The sequence below is a fragment of the Perognathus longimembris genome, chromosome 28 (genome assembly GCF_023159225.1).
Source record: "Perognathus longimembris pacificus isolate PPM17 chromosome 28, ASM2315922v1, whole genome shotgun sequence".
Lineage (NCBI taxonomy): Eukaryota > Metazoa > Chordata > Mammalia > Rodentia > Heteromyidae > Perognathus > Perognathus longimembris.
In genome coordinates, this window is record NC_063188.1 from 107,372,741 (window position 1) to 107,394,114 (window position 21,374).

General features: G+C 36.6%; 1 protein-coding gene and 1 non-coding gene across 2 annotated transcripts in view; one reads left to right on the top strand and one right to left on the bottom strand.

Annotated features, from left to right (window-relative positions):
• Frmpd4 (FERM and PDZ domain containing 4) overlaps positions 1–21,374 on the bottom strand; it is a 309,408-nt gene that overhangs the window by 287,236 nt on the left and 798 nt on the right. The gene's annotated exons all lie outside the window — the stretch shown is intronic.
• LOC125344359 lies at positions 13,112–13,215 on the top strand. The gene has a single exon (XR_007209495.1). It is a non-coding gene; the product is annotated as a U6 spliceosomal RNA (small nuclear RNA).

A 21,374-nucleotide genomic window follows, 5' to 3' on the forward strand; every position in this document is an offset into this window, starting at 1 on the left:
ATTCTTGGGCATCCATGTTCATTCCTGCACTATTCATAATTGCCGAGTTATAGAAACAGCCCAGAAACCCTACAATAGATGAATGAATCCAAAAAATGTAGTACCTACACAAAATGGAATTATATGCAACCATTAGGAAGAATAACATTGTGTCATTTGCAAGGAAATGGATGCACCTAGAAAAAATCATGGTAAGTGAGGTAAGACAAACTCAGAGGAACAAATAGCATATGACAAAGCTAGATCTAAAGTGCACTGGGACATCATAAATTTTATAGGACTCTAGGCCTTCACACACAGTGATACCAAAGGAAGATACTGTTAGGAGGTGAACACCAAAGTGTAATGCCTATGTGTACCTGATCATATAAAATAATATTTATTGAAATAATCTCCAGGAAATGAAAACAAGAAGTTCTTTTTTTATTATTAGTTGATGTTTTTGTTTTCTTTTTGTTCGTTCATTTATTTGTCATTGGGGGGGCACAGAAATGGAGGGACAAAGGTGAATAAATGCAGCAGTGGTACTCACTGGACACTCTGTTGAAAATGAACTATACAACTTGTGAGTGAAGATGGGAGGGAAAAACTGGGAGAGAGCAAGGAAGGGATGGGGTGAAATGTTCCAAAAAGAAATGTACTCTTTACCTGATTTATGTAACTGTAACCCCTCTGTATATCTCTTTTATAAAAACAATAAAAAAATAAAAAATTACTGTGTTCAATTTACATTTTGCCAGTTTTGTTTAGTTCTTTTTCCCTATAAAAAGACAAAGCCAACCACTCACATAGTGCAGCAAACCAGATGGAATGATATTCCAAGCAAAGCCTCGTGGTTCACATGCCTGCTTTTCTGCACTAAGGCAATCCTATTCCTATGATTTTCAAATTGTCACACAGATGAAGTCAAGTGCAGTCTGCAACTTTTCCCCAAAGATGCAAAACCCTTATTTTCTTAACAATCTTTTCGCTCATGCATTTTTGCAGAGAAGCTTTCCTTAATATTCCAACTAAAATTTCATTGCTCTGGTTATTTATAAAAAGTCTTCTCTGAAGAAACACATGAACATTCTTCAAAATGTACCTACCATGTTTGATAAAGAAAGCTGCACCATCAGATTGCAGGGTCTGTCATAGTTCAAGAAAGACCCGGTTTGCATTATTTTGTTAGACAAGGTCATTTATACCTAGCTATTACACTGCACTGACTCATTTTTCCCCCAGAGAAATTCCATCTCCTTTTAATGACTCTGAGCTGACAAAACAAAAGTGATATTAAGTGACTTCTGTGATCATTCTCCAAAGCCTCAGAGCCCATTTAGCTCTGCGGAGTTCAAAATACTTACTGATTTCCTCTTTCCATCTACTTGAGATTTTAGCTGAAAAGTCAAAGAGCTATCTAGGGGTTTCTCCCAAATGATTAGATAAATAAACGAATATATGAAGTAGAAGTATAAAGTGTTGGAGAATTGTATTTCTTGAACACAAAATGATTCATTAATGTATTCACTTTTGGAAATGATTTTCCAAAAATGTGGTCACTATCTCTGTGGAGGGATATGTAGCATGGACTGAGAATTTGACAAGCAGCCAGTTTTAAACTACTAAAAAATGTCAGCAATTAAGCAGAGCAGGATACAATTTAATAGCTATTTTATTTTTTGGAAGATGAAAAGGAAATTTTATCAGTTGGCCTGGAAAACTCCTCTAAACATTTCAGAACATTGGGGACCAATTGTGACTCAGACTTGTTTGCCACTGGCATTTGAGTACAGTGAAGATGACACAGCAATCTCTTTTCATCAGTTTTTCATAGTTTTGGTACCACAAATAAGCTACAAGCTTTAAACTTGCCAATTTCATATGTGTACAGTTGCCTTCTATTAAGCCTACAGGCGTCAAATGAATTGTATATTTTTCAGTTCAGCTCACTGTGTAGCCCAATATGGCAAATTTTTCCAATTACTGGAGTGTGGGTTCAATGTCCTCCTAGTTGTCACCATTCAGAACAGAACCACATGATTTTATCCACACTGAGGCATAAATGCTTAATATCACTTAACATCCAATTTACTACTTAGTTCCTTTGCAGATTAAGAGCTAATGATAGAGAATAGACATGGACCATCATGTTTGCAATAAAACTTAATAAGTCTTTCAGGAAAAGGGAAAAAAGCAAAAACAAAAAAAGAAGCAAAAATTGACACATCAAAATATATTATTAAAATATAAAAAAGTAGCCAGGTGCCAGTGGCTCACGCCTGTAACTCTTACTTCTCAGGAGGCTGATATTGGAGATTCACTTATCAAAACCAGCCTAGGAAGGAAAGTCCGTGAGGCTCTTACCTCTAATAAGCTACTGAGAAAATGCTGAAAGTGGCACAGTGGCTCAAGTGGTAGAATGCTAGCCAAAAGCAGAGAAGATCAGGGACAGCACCCAGGCCCTGTGTTCAAGCCCCAGGATGAGAAAAAACAAATATATATATACATATATATATATGGGATTTACATACACACACATATATATGTATATACATACACACATGTAGGATTAAGTGTAAACTTCAATCTCTGAAGTAGCTAATTGATAAAATTCCTAGCTTGAAATGTGAAGTAGTTATTTTAGTATTGATGGACATAAGACCCTGAAATTCTCTAGCCTTACACCCCAGAAAACAAACTATACCTAATTACATTAGAAAAAAGAAAAGTGGCTCCTACTCTTACTCTACCTTTTATGGAATGGTGGCATTTTGTTGACAACACAGAAATATTTCATTGAAAATAATCAAAATGGTTAATAAGTGAATGAAGGTAAGTCCTGTTAAGTTTTAGTTCCAATCAGATAAACTTGAAAGTAAATTTAAATTATAACTACAATATTTAAATTATGTAGCATATGTATGTACCTGTGCATCTCTATATATTAAATACTCATAAGGAAAAATAATTGGAAAACATGCCCTGAGTTTTTAATCTGTTCATATTACTCATGTATATTTTCACAGCTTTCTCTAAATTTTTATGGTCAAGCTGATGTACAGAGTGGTTACATTTTCATAGTAAGGCAGTGAGTACATTTCTTATCAAACTTATTACCTCCTCCCTCATTTTTCTCTCACTTTCCCCCTTCCCAAATTTCCTCCCCTTCACTCGAGCTGTACAGTTGGTTTACAGCATATTGTCTTGTAAGTATTGCTATTGCATTGGTTTGCCTTTTACCCTTTGCCTCTCCATTTTAATATTCCCCTTCCCTTCCCTGATTCAGATAAACATATATACTATACCCAGGGTAACAAAATCAAATACAGTGTCAACAGGGAAGACAAACAAAACAAAAAGTCATAATTTCACATAGTACATTGAAAATAACAACAATAAACCACATATTTCCATAATTGGAGTTCATTTTGTTTAGCATCATCTTATGTGATCATATGTACATACCTATTGAGCTATTGTGATCATCTTCTAGGACTATCCTAGATATATACTAATTATTACCAATGAAGGAAACTGCAGTGTCTATGTTTCTTTGTGTCTGGCTAACTTCACTTAGTGTGATTTTTCCCAAATCTTTCCATTTCCTTACGAATGGGGCAATGTCATTCTTTCCAATAGAAGCATATAATTCCACTGTGTATATATACCACAATTTCTCTATCCATTCATCTACTGAGGGGCATCTGGGTTGGTTCCATACTATCATTAAATAGTAAATTGTGCTGCAATGACCATAGTTGTGCTGGTAGCTTTAGTGTTGTCTTACTTGTGGTCTTTTGAGTAAATGTCAAAAAGTAGGGTTGCTAGGTCATAGGGAAGCTCTTTATTTAGCTTTGTTTTGCAGTCCTGGGCCTTGAACTCAGAGCCTGAGCACTGTCCCTGGCTTCCTTGGGCTCAACTCTACCACTTGAGCCACAGTGTCACTTCTGGCTTTTTCTATATTTGTGGTGCTAAGGAATCAAACCTAGGGCTTCATGTATGCAAGGCAAGTACTCTACCACTAGTCCATATTCCCAGCCCTGTGTTTAGTCTTTTGAGGAACCTCTACACTGCTTTCCAGAGTGGTTGAACAAGTTTACACTCCCATCAATAGTGTAGTAGGGCTCCCTTTTGGCGACATTCTCACCGCATCCCTTGTTATTAGTTTTCTTCATAATGGCCATTCTTACTGGGATGAGGTGGAATCTCAATGTTGTTTTGATTTGCATTTCTTTTATGGCCAGTGATGTTGAGCACTTCTTCATGTGCCTCTTGGCCATTCTCATTTCCTCTTCAGAGAAGTCTCTTTAAGTCTTTAGTCCATTTATTAATGGGAAATTTTTTCTTTGATGATTTGTTATGGGGGAATTTCATGTTTTCAGTACTAAGTATATTTTAGATATCACGCCCTTGTCAGTTGTATGGTCATTTTATTCATGTATATTTTTACAGCTTTTTAAATTCAATAAATCAATGGCCTAAAACCAACTCTAGACTATTAATTGATCTACCAGTATTCACATCATGGAAACTGACATCACATTCTCTCCAGCTAGCATTGACAATGGCTTCTAGCCTTCTGTACCCTTGTTTAAATTAAAAACAAACCAACAAACAAAAATTTTTAAAAACCCAATGGTTCCCTTCAGGGAAAGCTTTGTAGTATGGACTATTACAACTACAGAAGTAATGTTGCTTAAAAGTCTAGTTTTTTAAAAAAACATCATTAGAAATGACAGCCAGAGTGAAGCAAAATCTAATTGTAAGGAAGGACCCAAGTAAGGGTTATGTATCTTCTGAATAGTCAGTAGATGCTCTTTTACTTGTCCTAATTGACATCCAGCACTGAATTTGTAGAGCTATCCTTTTCTTTGCCTTAAATGTTACAATGAAATTCTTTTTCTGTTTCTGTCATCTTTTTTTTCCTCTGAAATTTAAATTGTGATAAGTAGAAAGATCTCTCAAAGAAGTAATCAAACATTACAGTTGCTACTGAACTACTTTACCTGGTGGCTTTCTAAAGATAACTCACCAGAGACTAAAAAACAATCTTAATATAATGTCTTTGTAACTTCCTAAGGCAAAGTAGCTAGGGAAAAATAATACACTGAACATATCCAACTCTGTTTCTCCATTTATTGTTGTAAAATGTACATAACAAAATTTAGCATTTTAGCCACTTTAAGTTAGCTTTCAGTAAAACTTACTACATTCATACTGTTGTACAACAATTATTACTACCAGAAGTTTTTTCCTTTCCCAAATTTAAAATCTACACTATAAAAAATAAATCTTCACATCTCATTTCTCCCATTCCCTGGCATTCATCGTGCAAAATATTGCATAGATAATATAGATCACGTTTATCTAGCTATCTGTTGATAGACATTTTGGATGCATGTACAAATGTCTCTTTCAGACCTTGATTTTTCACTTCTTCCTGTTATATACCAGGAAGTGGAATTGCTAAATCATATACAAATTTTATTTAATTTTTTGAGATATTGCCACAGCATTTTCTATACAGGATACATCACTTTACATTACCACCAACAACACAAAATGCTAGAAATTCCCCATATTCTCATCAACACTTCTTTCCTGTTGTTGTGATGGTATCCATGCTAATGGCTATAAAATAGTACAGTGTTGATTTATGCTTCCCTAATGAGTGATACTGAACATCATTTTGTGTACTGATTGGTCATTTGTATAACTCCTTTTGGAGAAAGGACTCTTTTAAGTCCTTCATCAGTTTGTAATCAGGTTGGTTTTAATTTTTGTGATTGAATTATAGTACATTTTAATATATACTAGATATCTATCTCTTAGCAGATGAGTGTTATTCAGATATTTTTTTCCATTTTGTAGGCTGTCTTCACTGTTGATAGTATTTTAGATACATGAAAGCTAATTTTAAAGAATTCTATGTTTTGTGAATAAGAAGCATTTTTCCTTTGAAGTTAAGAGATAATTATAAATTTTCCAATAAGTACTAATATCTTTATCTTTATGTGTTTGGGGCCTCAATGCTTGTATACAGGGCAGATATTTTTAGCTTCTTTTGAATTAGATATATGCAGAAGGAGGCAGTAACTTAATGGGACACATATTGCTTTGTCAGTTCAGGCTGCTATAACAAATTACCATAGTAGGGCATTAAACAATGATCATCTATTTCTCATAATTCTGAAACATGAGAAATTCAAGGAAAGGTGCTAGCATGTTTAGTGTCTGGTGAGGGATTGCTTCCTACTTTAAAGACAGATACTAACTCACTGTGTCCTCATTTGGCACAAAGAGAGCAGAAAGAGTTCTCTGAGATGCACGAAGAATACTCATAACTACACTGTCAGGACCTAGCTACCTTCCCTTAGCACCTAACATTGTCACACTGAAATTAGAGTTTCAACATGTGCTCCTTGAGAGGAAACCAACATGCAGTCCATTGTATTAATGCATCTTATACTCCACTCAAATATAAATGTGGGTCTATCATCTATCTCTCTGTCTCTATCATCTATCTATGTATCTTTCTATCTATCTATCTGTCTATCTATCTATCTATCTATCTATCTATCTATCTATCTATCTATCTATCTATCTATCTATCTATCATCTATCTATATCTATCCCAGCTATTGGCTTTGATTTTTGCTACCTATACTATAAATGGCTTTTCATTTGCCAAGCACCCATAATATGTACAAACTGCATACATTAAGTGAGGTTTGCTAATATTCACCCCACTCAGTTTTTCTCACACTGCATTCTAATCTCCGTTCCTTCCGTGGGGGAAAGGGAAGGTAATGACATCTTATTCCACCACTTGACATCTTTGGATAGATTTTTCTACTTCTCAACAAAATTTTCTTGTAACACTTAATGTGATCTTCAGCTGAACAATTTATATGACTAGTTACACAGCTTCTTGGAAAAAATAGTAATCACAACGAGCCAAATTCGCAAAAGACCAAACTGTCTTATTTGAATCTAAGAAATCAGGAAAGATTTTCATTAAAGTACCAAAGCAATAGAGGCCAAATCTTGGCTTGGGATTACCACCATAGTCCCTGACACTGCGAAATATTTGTTGTAGAGCTAGGTAGTTGTGAGAAAGGCAAGTAAACTCATATGCATGCTCTCTCCCATTTGGTTTAAGGCTTTGCATACTTGTTCTTTCACACTGTCAAAATTGCATGTGCTCCTGAACTGTGTGAACTAGATTGACAAAGAGCATGATAGTCACACTGCACCAAGCTGTAAGCCAATATTGTCTTCCTGGAAGGTGAGGGGCAGCTAACTATACCTGTCTGCCAGCTCTGAGATAATGGCTACCACATCCTCTAGTCTAGATACTCTTAAATTTTGCCTTCCACATGGAAATGAGTGATAGATCCGTGAAACATACTATTTCTTATGAAAGGCTCATCAGTGAATATGCTTATATAGCATATTACCTATATGGTAAATGAACTTGGATTAGGTACAATTCTTTCTCAAACGAGAACACATCTGTTGGGGCTGAGAATTGATCCTAATTATATTTTAGGGGAGTTTGAGATAGGTGATCATTCAGACATTTTAGTAGTTAACTGTAAGTAAAAGCAAAGTGTTCTGGCTCTACCACTTCCTAGAAATATGGTCTTGGCAAGTTTCTTTAACCTCTCTGAAGTTCCATTCCCTCTTATGAACAGTAACGGTAATAGTGTCTTTGGCCCAGGAGTGTCGTGAATGTTAAATACAGTCCTGTTGAGACTCATATATGAGTACTCAGTGAATAGCAACCACTATTCTCATTAACTGAAACACACTTCTTAACTAATTGTAGCCTTCTGTTACAGAAACAAAACCTTTGTCTCTTAAATTTGCATGTTTTTTTTCCAGAGACATGTAAATAAATACAGTTAAATAAAATGATACAAAGCTGGAGCCAATTGCTATTGAGGATTTTCAGGACCTGATATTTATATAGTTTTGAGTGAGACCTCATTAAAGGCAAGAATTTAAAACAATAAACTCGAGAGACAAAGGATAAAAAGACAAACCAATGCAACAGCAATACTACAAAACTATATGGCGTAAACCAACTGTACAACTCATGGGGGGAGAGGGTAATGGGGAGGGGAGGGGTGAGGCGGGGGGGAAATGAGGGAGGAGATAAGTTTGATCAGAAAATGTACTCACTGCCTTATGTATGAAACTAACACCTCTGCACTTCACTTGGCCAATGGAAAAAAAATAACATCACCAACAAAAACGATAAAAAGAATGTAAAATTAAATTCGACCCAAGGTCTTATAAGCGTAGAACACTGAAGCTTCAAGGTCATTAACATGATAGTAAACTTCTCTCTGAATAACTTCCTGAACAGCAACTGAGTGATTTTGAGCTTCATATGATGAGTCCAGTGTAACTGGTTTCTAGCTTTCTGCAAGGGATAGATTACTCTTTGGGGAAGAATGTCTATTAGATGAATAAAAATTGGATGTCAGAATGGTAGTTGATCATGGGCTAAGATGGAGAGACGGCCTGCGGACAGAGAAAAGTTATCTGGGTGATGAAACACAGCCTCTACAATTGGCTAAATCCACTGTTCTATGGACTTGCACTGGTCAATGGTTGCCACTTTACCAGTGGAAACAGTTCAGAAGACTGTCCATTTGACAATGACATCTAGAATGAACTAGAGAATTATCAAATTTGAGGTGAATATGTTTACTCCAAATGTTCTCTCTCATTTCTTGCCCTCTTTGACTTAGAGCACATCTTGTCCTGTCATGAATGTATTCTTTAATAAAGGTTTAATCAATAAATTGAAGAGCACTCATTCAAAAAGCATTTTCCATGAACCTTTTTCTACTTTGATAATTTCCTTACCTCCAGTTTTCATTTCCTGTCTCTTGACCTGTTTTTAACATATTATGAAGTTAATTTGAAATGTCTAACCTGTTGCAACTTATAATCCAGGTTAGTTTTAATCAGGAACATTTTGAAAATTTAATTAAGTATGACACAATTGATCTAGGCCCACTATTGTAGTTCTAAAACAGCTTTCCTTTTCAATAAAGATGAGGTCACAATGACCAAAGCAAAGGTTAGAGCTCTATGAACAATTCTCACAAATGTATCTGGTGCCTAATCTGAAATCCAGCAAAAAATATAGGTCAAAAGTTTTTAACTTAAAGAACAGTGTACTCATTAAAATAAATGTGAAGGCTGAGAATTGGGGGGAAATACTCGCTTTTTTAATTATAAAAATAACAGGTTCATGGTATTAAATAATAGAAAGAGAAATCCTACAGAATGAAGAAATCAAGGAAGAAAAGTGAAAGCGCTTCCTTTTCTGTTCCCTAGTATATACTTATATAGCCACATGGTCTGATTTCTCTCTGCTTTGTTCTTCACAATTTGGACACAATATTATTGTCAATTTCTAAAATCTCCTAGTTGGTACCTTCATAAGTATATTATATATCTAAACATCTGTTTTATAAATTATTAATTTTAAGATAAGTTCTATTGACTTTGGACTCGAAGAGAAATCAATAAGATGTATGCTACTTTTTTTCTTAAAGCAGGAGAAAGAACACATAAAAGTTATTACATGCCTGCGGCATGGTAGTATTAGATTCTGCATGCTCCTTCTTAGCCTGCACCTTTACTCTTCTCCTTCATTTGTATTTGTTATGTTATATGTTTCTCAGATGACTTGTACTTTTAAATATAGTCCTTGTAATAAATTAGGACTCTATAGCTTATTGTCTTCATTTTAGGCAGAACCTTTTTACTCATGGCTCTGAAACATGAAGAAATTAATATTCTAAACTTTCCCTGCATCCTCTCCAGCCATAAATGGTTTTAATTGCATCACATAAATTATATTCTTAGCCATTTATCATTGGTTTATGCCATAATCTAGCTACTCAGAAGGCTGAAATCTGAGGATTGAATTTTGAAGCTAGACTGGGCAAGAAAGTCCATGAGATCGCCAATTAGCCAGCAAAAAAGCTGGAAGTTGAGCTGTGGCACAATTGCTAGAGCAACAGCCTTGAGCAAAACAGCTAAGGGACTTTGCCCAGGCCCTAAGTTCAAGCCCCAGTACGTGTACAAAAAGTTATTAATGACCTATTAGGAAAACAAGACATTTCCCTTCTGTGCGTAGTCAGAGTCTTACAGTGAAATAGATATGATGTTCATTTTTACTTCTCTATTCATTTCTGGCTGAAGATCTCTCAGTCGAGTTTTCTGTTTCAACATGTCTTACCCACTGACAGATTCCAAAATGTGTCTTTTTTACTTTCTCATGTCAATGGCGACTCTGCACAGTAATCTCCTGTGTTTCATCATTGTCATTGTCTGCCCTGACACTTTAGCTCTTTGATACTTGTGGTTGGTTCTGAAGGATTCAGGAGCTGACTTTCAAGACCCATAACTTCCTACCCCAGAAGACTGAATTTTAATAACAGAGGGGATTACAAGACTCGTCATCCTCCTGACCATTTTCAGTACCTAACAAAATGTCTACATTTGGCTTACCTGGAGCCTGCCGAGTCACAGATTTGGATATGTGTGTGGTAATTCTGCATTTTTCACAATTATTTTTCTTTATCTGAGAGAATATGCGCCCAGTTCACTGCCAGGAGCTAGCTACCCTCTAACTTGGTCACCCCCTAGCCAGTATGGCCTTCTGCAAACATGGCTTATCTGAGTACCTTCTCCTATATTGCAAATGGGGCAGTAACTTTCCAGGTTCTGTGCTTTCTGGGGTCCTGGCTGCGCCTTTCAAATCTGCTTTGTGATTGTGGAGTGCTTACTTCAGAGCCCCTTGCTTTCGGTTATCTATCACTGAGCGTGACAATCTGCATCACGGTTGGAAATACGGACTTTCACAAATGTCTCCTTTTGTTTCGTTCAATTGAAGTTTTTTTCTGTTTTGCCTGTTTTTTTTTCTTCATATTAACCTGTACCCTATTAATCTGTGAGAAGACAGGAGAGTCAGAACACCCTAACTCTGCATTTAATCCAGGTAACAACATGCTAGATTCAGGGCACTCTTCTGCACTCTTCCTGGGGCTTTGAATAATTCCTGCAGATCCCAATTTAGTCCACCTATCCAAGCACAACAGATAGGATCTTGAAATGTCCTAATTCTCTGGTTCCACCACACTTACAAAAATAATAATACAGACCACTAAGGGTAAATAATGGATTCTTCTTTTCTATTTTCCCTTGTTTATGCCTTGAGAAAACTCAGAGGTTGACTTTAGCAGTGGCAAAGTCTGAAACCTCCAGAGGCATCAGCTGTTGGAAATAAAACTTGAATGAAAAATCTACAATTTCATTTCAAATCATGATTGCTGCTCATAACATATAAAGTCTGTAAATATTTTTAACTGATGCTGAAGGAATAATTTATATTATCAGGCTTTGTGGATTTAATTGAGTGAAACCATCTTTAATACTCTGAATGTTTCCTCTGAATAAATATTCATAAAAACAAGTCATGTATATGTCTGTCTGCTTAAGAACTACTGCTTCAAATGAAAAATTATAGTATTGATTTAAATAACATAGCTTAGCATGGAAAAATGAAATACGTATGAAATATCTATATAGACACTATGATGCAATCAAATATTTAAAAACAATAAAACTCAGCATATTTCACTATAATATTTTGCATGCTATTTTTGGAAGTATTGAGGCTTAAACTAATAGTGTCATGCTTGCTAAGAAGTACTTGACTACTTAAGCCACTTTGATGCCTAATCACTATTTTATTGTGTATGTTTGTGTGTGTGTGTGTGTGTGTGTGTGTGTGTGTGTTTATTTGTGTATTTTAGCTTGAAGTCAGAGCCTCATGCTCTCACTCAGTGTGATTGCCCAGCTGGCATTCTACCACTTGTGTCACATAATTAGTCTGACATTTTGCTGGTCAGTTGTGAATGAAGTCTCAAGAACTTGTCTGTTGCTATGGCTTTGGACTACAGCACTTCAGGACTCAGCCTCCTGAGTAGCTAGAATTACAAAAATGAGCCACTGGCCTCCAACTTATTATTTTAAAATAATTATTTAAACTTGGGTAGTACTGGGGTTTGAAATCATGGCCTTGTACTTATTGGCAGGTACTCTACGATTTGAGCTGTGCCTCCAGCCTTATTCCTACATTCATAAACAACTTAAATGCTAACAATTTAAGTATACTGATATTAAATTAGAAAGAAAAATTCAATCTTTTGAAACTTCTTTAAAATATTAGAAAGAGTAAGGATTTATTTAATTCTAGTTACCATTTAATAATTTTTATTAATATTTCTTCTAAAATATCCTTTATATTTTCACATGTATAAATTAACTAATCTTTTCTACAAATGTATCAGTTATCATAGGATACTTTGAAAATGATAGATTTTAAATGTAAATAATTCAATGATTCTAATAATACATGGACACAAATAACAATAAATAAAATACTGAAGATGTATTTTCAAGAATGTGTCTTAGTTGTGTCAGTGAAAACACATTTTAAGAACTAGGATATATTTATCTAGAATGAACAATAATTTTTTCAGCCTGTATTTTTGTGTCCAAACCCAGAGAAAATAGTTTTGTCTCCATTGGAGTCTATATTTCCATTTAGGGTGAATCACTACACTATCAAAACTACCCCCAATTAATTAGAGGAAGAGAAAATTATACACTTTTGAAGCAGAGAAAAATATTACTTATGTTAACTACTTGTCTCAGAATATTGGATAATAGATTCCACATAATGTCATATTCTATTTTTAACTGCCAATTCTACTATTCTGAATTAATTTTTAAAGTCTCTTTAAGATTTAAGATTTGGAGGACTAAGGGGTATGGTTCAGGTAGTCAGGAGTTTAACTAGCAAACCCTGCCTACAACCCCCAATCCAACAAAAACAAAAGACTTAATAATTTTACAAGAAAAATCTGTTATTCAAAGAAATAGCAAATGCATCCGTCTGAATCACTAAAAGTCACTATTTAAACAAAAAAAAGACAATTACAAACCAAAGGAAAAAAATGATAGAACTGTTACTAGTTACTTAACAAATAAAGGGGTAAACCAAGATATTGGAGATTAAAAAAATGTATCTGTCATGCTCACCTCGGCAGCACAAATACTATAATAGGAATGATACAGAGATTAGCATAGTCCTTGCACAAGGATGACACACAAATTCATGAAGTGTGTCATATTTTTCAGTGATACTCACTAGACACTATTTTGGAAATAAACTATAAAACTTGGGGAGGGGGTCGAGAGGGAAAAAGCTGGAAGAAACTGAGGGAGGGGGTGACATTTCTCAAAAAGAAATGTATTCATTTCCCTGATTTATGTAACTGTAGCCCCTCGGTATAACACCTTTACAATAAAAATAAAATAAAGAATAAATAAGGATACATTGTTGTTTTTGACAACACTAAGTAGCAGACTCCTTTAATGTACTATGTGAAATTATTTCTTTTTTCTTCTGTTCATTTCCCCTATGATTTAGCCCCTGTTGTTACTGTATTTGATTCTGGTTCCCTGGGTATTCTGAGTTAGGGAAGGGAATGGGAAAATTAAAATGATGAGACAAAGGGCAAAAGGCAAACCAATGCAACAGCAATACTTACAAGACAATATGTTATAAACTAACTGTACAACTTGTAGGGGGGCGGAATGGAGAGGAAGGAAGTCAGGAGAAAAATGAGGGAGCAGGTAAGAAGTTGGACAAGAAGTGTACTCACTACTTTACATATATAACTGTAGCCCTTCAGTACTTCACCTTGATAATAAAAATAAAAATGAATTTAAAAATAGAAGAAAAAAACAACTAGCATCCCCTCAACAAGTGGGCTAAAGACTTCAAAAGAGACTTACTTCTCTGATGAGGAAATGAGAATGGCCAAGAGACATATGAAAAAGTGCTCTAACATCACTGGCCATAAAAGAAATGCAAATCAAAACAACATCTCACCCCAGTAAGAATGTCCTTTATCAAGAAGACTAACAAATGGGCTGGGAATATGGCCTAGTGGCAAGAGTGCTTGCCCCGTATACATGAAGCCCTGGGTTCGATTCCCCAGCACCACATATATAGAAAGTGGCCAGAAGTGGCTCTGTGGCTCAAGTGGCAGAGTGCTAGCCTAGAGCAAAAAGAAGCCAGGGACAGTGCTCAGGCCCTGAGTCCAAGGCCCGGGACTGGCAAAAAAAAAAAAAAAAAAGAAGACAATCACAAATGTTGGAGGGGATATGGCCAAAAGGGAACCCTCCTTCATTGTTGGTGGGAATGTAAACTGGTTCAGCCACTCTGGAAAGCGGTATGGAGATTCCTCAGAAGGCTAAACATAGAGCTCCCCTATGACCCAGAAGCCCCACTTTGGGGCACCTACCCAAAAGACCACAAACAAGAACACACTAAAGCCACCAGCACAACAATGTTCATCGCAGCACAATTTGTCATAGCTAGAATATGAAACCAACCCAGATGCCCCTCAGTAGATGAATGGATCAGGAAAATGTGGTATATATACACAATGGAATTTTATGCCTCTATCAGAAAAGAATGACATTGCCCCATTTGTAAGGAAATGGAAGGACTTGGAAAAAAATTATACTAAGTGAAGTGAGCCAGACCCAAACAAATATGGACTCTATGGTCTCCCTCATAGGAAATAATTAGCATGGTTTTAGGCTACTCACAGCAGAGGATCACAACAGCCCAATAGCTATAGCCTTATGAACACATAAGATGATGCTAAGTGAAATGAACTCCATGTTATAGAAACGACTGCTATATCACTGTTGTAATTACTTTCAACATGCGATGTGAAACCGTAGCTTCTATTATTGATGATCCTCTTGTATCCCCTTCCTGTGGTTGTACCTGCACTATCTCTGTATCTTATCTGAGTACTTTGGAAACCGTGTATACTGTGTATTAGAACTAGGAAACTGAAAGGGAATATCAAAATCGAGAGACACAGGGTAAAAAGACAAATGACTACAAGAGCAATACTTGCAAAACTGTTTGGTGTAAATGAATTGAACAACTAATCAGGGGAAGGGAAAGGGGAAGGGGGGAGGGGGGAATGAGGGAGGAGGTAACAAACAGTACAAGAAATGTATCCAATGCCTAACGTATATATATAACCTCTCTGTACATCAGTTTGACAATAAAAATTAAAAAAAAAACTAGCAGATCATGTGCAGGATATATGCTGTAATAAAAAAGGGGATATACTTGTCATTATTGGTCATCTACAGAACTTTTTCTAAAGTACATACTAATTTACCAGTTTTACATATATAGAAATGTAAGCAAATGAACTGCAATTTGGCCAAGGTTTCAGCAGGAATGTGAGCTCATCTGAGGAGCATGGACTTAGACTCAAGCTTCCTTCAACCCATGCTGCTTATAACCCTATCTAAATTCAGTAAACTCTCTATAGAACAAATTCACAAAAGACTTTGCCCTCCTCTCCAAGTCTAATGTGACCTTATAGGGATATGTTATAGCACATATCTATAATCTCATCGGTAAGGTAGTTGAACCAGAGGGATTGCAAGTTCAAAGCTAGCCTGGACAACATAGTTAGACCCTGCATGAACAATATATAAAAATAATTCTAATACAACTTAATATCTTTGCTGTAAAACATCCTGCTCCTGAGAAACACTCTCTAGTGAATTAATAATAATGCTATTTCCCTTAACAATAACTTCCATTAGTTATCACCTTAGCATTCTAATAGCATACTAAATCATTGCTTGCTGCTTTGTTTTTCTACAACTGGCTTTAAATTTGAGTACTTCAAGTCAATTATATTAAATCTTTTCTTTTTATACCTGTACTTAGGGCTTGAATTCAGTCCATTGTACCCTTGCTCCCCTTCTTCACTCATAGTTGGTGCTCTATTACTAAAGTAAGGCCCCTAGTCAGGTATTTTGCTAGTTAATTAGAGATGCAGTGTCACAGACTTTTATACCCAGGCTAGTTATGAATTTCGATTCTCTGATCACAGCTTCCTGAGTAGTTAGGATTGAAAGCATGAGCCACTAATGTCTGGCTAATCACACTAATCTTTAATAAATATTTGACCTTAAATACATATATAAAGAGGCTGGGAATATGGCCTAGTGGCAAGAGCGCTCGCCTTGTATACATGAAGCCCTGGGTTCGATTCCCCAGCACCACATATATAGAAAATGGCCAGAAGTGGCGCTGTGGCTCAAGTGGCAGAGTACTAGCCTTGAGTAAAAAGAAGCCAGGGACAGGGCTCGGGCCCTGAGTCCAAGGGCCAGGACTGGCAAAAAAAAAAAAAAAATACATATATAAAGATTTATCTATTAAAAAATTTATGAAAACTTATTTCAAAGCCAAAATTATATTCTAATGCTTAAGAGAAGCAATAAAAATGGATCCTTTTTCATACTGTAGCTTTAATAATACTTGTTGATTTTGTTTTGTGGTTCTGGAGATTGAACACAGTGCTTCATAGTAGCTAGTAGGATAACACTTAGCTACACTCCTTGCCATTGAGTAGTGGCTTTCTAAATTAAGACAAAAAGTTATTTTTGGACTCTTTGTCAAATTTCTAAGTCTTAACTGTACAATATATTTTTGTATTTTAAAGAGCTAGAAAGATTAATAGTGTTTCATAAGATGGTAATGGATTTAGTATTCAATAAAATGCACAATTAAGAGAATCCAACTGAAGTGTTTAAATAAGTGACAGATTTACTAGCACTCCTCCAAGTATCCCACATACCATATATCAATATCACAAAATGTAGGGCTGTCTACTAAGGAATTGGCAATAAATGGATAACCAAAAGTAGCAACATGGAGTTCTCCAACTATTCATTTTCATTAGCTTCAGTCAACAGTTCACAAGTCTCTGCAAGGAAGCCCACCATTACCACCACCTACATAGATTTAAGCTGCAGGGAAACTTGGCTTTCCTGAATTTAGTGGAAGGGCTAGAAGTGAATTTTCTAGAAGAAAAGGAAGTATCTTCTCATACAGACTAAATCTGATATGAAATGCAAGCTCACCTATATACCTCCATGAAGCTATCTTATTGCCATACACTGAAGACTCCACCCATTCACCTAGGCCTTCACCCATCTGTTATCCACCCACACATACATCATCAATATGCTCAATGGAGGCCCATTGGGAATATAACTGATATTCTGTGGATGTCTTTGAAACCAGCTTTAACTTACCTGCTTTTGCAAACCAAACCCTCAAAGGAATTTTGATTATTATTTTTCCAGGCTTTGCATGTGCTTAGGAAGGGGTATAGGATGGGACAAAGAAAAATTTCAATGTTAGATTGATCTCCTTTCCCTAGTATGCTATACCTGAAGATTACTAAGAATTGTACACATTTAGCACTTGCATATGTATATTTTAAGTAAACATGAATATGTTTAATACATTTATAAGTCAGAAACAGACTCCAAAGGAAGTTAACATACTAGTGCAAAGGTCAATGAAACTATATAAATTATAAAAAGGTAAATGCATGCCCTTTGGCTAATAATCTGCTACACACGATTTATTGAATAAGGCTCCATTCTATTTCAACAGTTGCATTAGGAAATAAGTAATTTTGTGACAGGGACAAAGCATAAAATTTCCTCTTCTAAATCCTAGTGATGGTAAGTAAACAAAAAGGCATTTTTCCCTTTCCTTTACTGTGTGTGTGTGTGTGTGTGTGTGTGTGTGTATGTGTGTGTGTATGTGTTGGTACCTAGGTGAACTCAGGGCCTGGGAACTCTCCTTTAGTTTTTCTTTTTAACTCAAAACTGGTGCTCTAAAGGAGAATTGTTTTAGGAAAGGAACACAACAACACAATACCTATGTACATTTAATCATATAAAATAATATTCATTGGGGCTGGGGATATGGCCTAGTGGCAAGAGTGCCTGCCTCAGATACACGAGGCCCTAGGTTCGATTCCCCAGCACCACATATACAGAAAACGGCCAGAAGCGGCGCTGTGGCTCAAGTGGCAGAGTGCTAGCCTTGAGCGGGAAGAAGCCAGGGACAGTGCTCAGGCCCTGAGTCCAAGGCCCAGGACTGGCAAAAAAAAATAAAATAATAATAATAATAATAATATTCATTGAAATGAACTCCAGGAAATGGAAGCAACCGGGTTTTTCTTTGTTGTTTTGTTTACTTTTTTCTTTATCTTGTTTGTTCATTTATCCATCTTTAGGAGGGTAAGAGTAGCACAGAAATGGTGGGACAAAGGGTGAACAAATGTAGCAATGCTACTCACTAGATACTATGTGAAAAACGAACTATACAACTTGTGAGTGGGGATGGGAGAGAAAAACGAGAGAGCAAGGGAAGAGGTGATATTGTTCAAAAAGAAAGGTACTATTTACCTGACTTATACTACTGTAACTCCTCTGTACATCACCTTTGTAATAAACATAAAAAAGAGAAACAAAGACTGGTGCTCTACCACTTGAGCAACAACTCTACTTCTGGGTTTTTGCTAGTTACTGGGAGATAAGTCTCACAGACTTATATGCATAGACTGGTTTCAAACCAGGATCCTCAGATCTCAGCTGCCTGAGTAGTTCGTATTACAGGCATGAGCCACCACCAGAGCTTAGCTTAAGTGGATGGTTTTGATATTGTTTGTAAGAGGAGATATAAGTAAGAAGACAGAAAAGAGAATATGCTATCAATAGTTAACATGTATTCAAGAGTATGGTGACGGGGTGGGGAGAATATAAGCACTTACTGAAGACAATATTTTGGAAAGGAAAAAGCATTGGAAGAAATATTTTTGATGAGTTTTAACGTCTCCCACATCTGTGCATCTTCATAGTCCTCATTTGCGTATAGGCATCTGCTTTATCACTGAGCTAGCTCTCAATTGTGCAAGGCTTCTTGGGTTGTGTTTATTTGCTTGAATGACAATGCTTCCTTAGGTCAGCTTAGAGGCAAGAGCCTAGACAGACACTAGTGATGTGTACTAAGGGACTACAGAATAAAAAAAATAAAGCACCTAGAGAAGCCATTTCTGCTCTAACTTTAGGGGTGAACTACATTTTTTAATCCAAATTGAATCGAGGAGATGCATATATGAATAAAATGCCAAATAATAGCATCATAATTTTTCAGGCAACAAACAATACCCTTAGAAAAGACAATGACTTTGGGACAAGGAGAATGAATAGAAAGCCTGTGTTTAGGTTTTATATATGAACTTAATTAACTATCACACTATTGGTGAAGTTCTACTGCTGAAGTCATTTCATGCAAACAAACTGCAAATGTAGAAAACCAGTAAGTGTCATTACAAATTGCAACTGAAACCTCATGAGGAATAATGTACAGATTTAAAAAATATGTTGAAAAAAGCGCTCTAGGTCAGCATCAGCTTCTTGTATCACAAAATGAATGAAGCAATGGAGCTAGAAAGATGCAATCGTCTCCTAGGTAGTTTCATTATAAATCCTCATGGCCGCTCAGTGTAGGCATGTATGTATTTGTTTTAATCAATTCTCTTGTGTTTGCTTCTTTTCTCCTCGGGATATCTGACCTTAACAACTACTATTCTTATATCCCTGGAGGTGTGACTCCTAAGAACGTTTATAACTATAACCTCTTTCCTAAGCTCCAGACCCAGATTTCCTATTAATGTGCTAGGCCCAGCCAGATGGATGGTGCTGACACTATGCCATCAGCTTTGTTGTATATCTTCTCTTGGTGAATGAGGAAATCAGAGCATATAGCTTAGCCTATCAGCCCAAGGTCACTCAGAGTTTTGTCTGTCAGTGACAAACAAGGTCCCACCTTGAGTCCTAAGTTACTCTCTCCCAATCCTGTCTCTGTCTCATTGATCTGTCTCATGTCACATTACTATTTCATCTTACCATGCCTGACAACTGTCTTCCCTGTGGCCATTGATAGTAATCTCATGGACCTTTCCTCCTCCAGGCACTCATCTCTCCTTTCTTTTCTTTCCCTTCCCTTCCCTTCATCCCATCTTCCCTCCCCTTCTTTCCTTCCTTCCCTCTTTGTCTTCCTATTCCCCTTTTCCTTTCTCTTGTCATGAAACCATCCTATCCTTACAAGTCCCAAGCTCAGATTACATCACTCCACTTCCAAATAAAAGAGCAGCATAGCAGTTAAAATCATAGTCTCTGCAACTAGGCTTTCTTAATTCAAATCCAAGCTCTGCCTTCTACTAGTTGGACAAGCCAGTTTCTCTATGTACATAGTTGCCCAGCCTATGAAAAAGCATGCCTATATTGACACATAGCCTCACTATGATGAAAAAATGAGGTAATACATGTTAAGTGGGCGCATAGTGAATGCTATATAAAAGTTTGCTTGCTTAGTTTGCCCTTTGTGGTCATCTACAAGCTGACTCTCACCTACCTTTAACAATAATTCCTTCATTGACGACACATCCATACACTGTTGACCTGACATCATTCCACACCACTTCTCTTCTTTTTGTCCTCTGCCTTGTTTATTTTTCCAAGTATTTGCTGAACTTGCGTGCTCTTTCCCACTTCCACTTCTGGAGTCATTCATAGCCAACCTCCTCTTCTCCATGAGACAACGAACTTGGAGTTGTCTACATCTACGGATGATCCTTTGAGGACACTGTTTCTGAGTCATGCAGTCTAGACCGGAATTTTCTACACTTTTACCAATAGTCCTAACTATGAGAAAGGCATTTGACTTCTCCATGCATGACTTTCTTATTCAAGGATAGTCTAGCATACTGTTTATAGGGTCTTGATTACCAAACAGAACAGTATGAGTGGGGAAAGTGCTTGGCACAGAGAGAGTAAACATCAGCAACTGATATAGAAATATATCTATGTGCTTTCATACATGTCTTCTTTTTGCCAGCTCTGGGGCTTGAGCTCAGGTCCTGGGCACTGAACCTTTGCTTGCTTTGCACAAGGCTAGCACTCTACCACTTGAGACACAGCGCCATTTCTGGCTTTTTCTGTTTATGTAGTACTGAGGAATCGAACCCAGGGCTTCATGCATACTAGACAAGCAATCTATAACTAACCCACATTCACAGCCTTTCATACATACATATCTGTGTGTGTGTGTGTGTGTGTGTGTGTGTGTGTGTGTGCCAATCATGAGGCCACAATGCAGGGCCTGAGTGATGTCCTTGAGCTTCATTTTGCTCAAGGCTAAACTCAACCACTTGAGCCACAACTCCAATGCTGGTTTTTTCAGCAGTTAATTGGAGTCAAGCATCTCATAGACCTTCCTGTTCATGCTACTTTCAAACCGTTGTCCTCAGATCTCAGCCTCCTGAGTAGTTAGGATTACCAGTGTAAGCCACCAGTTTCTGGCTCATGCCTAATTCTTT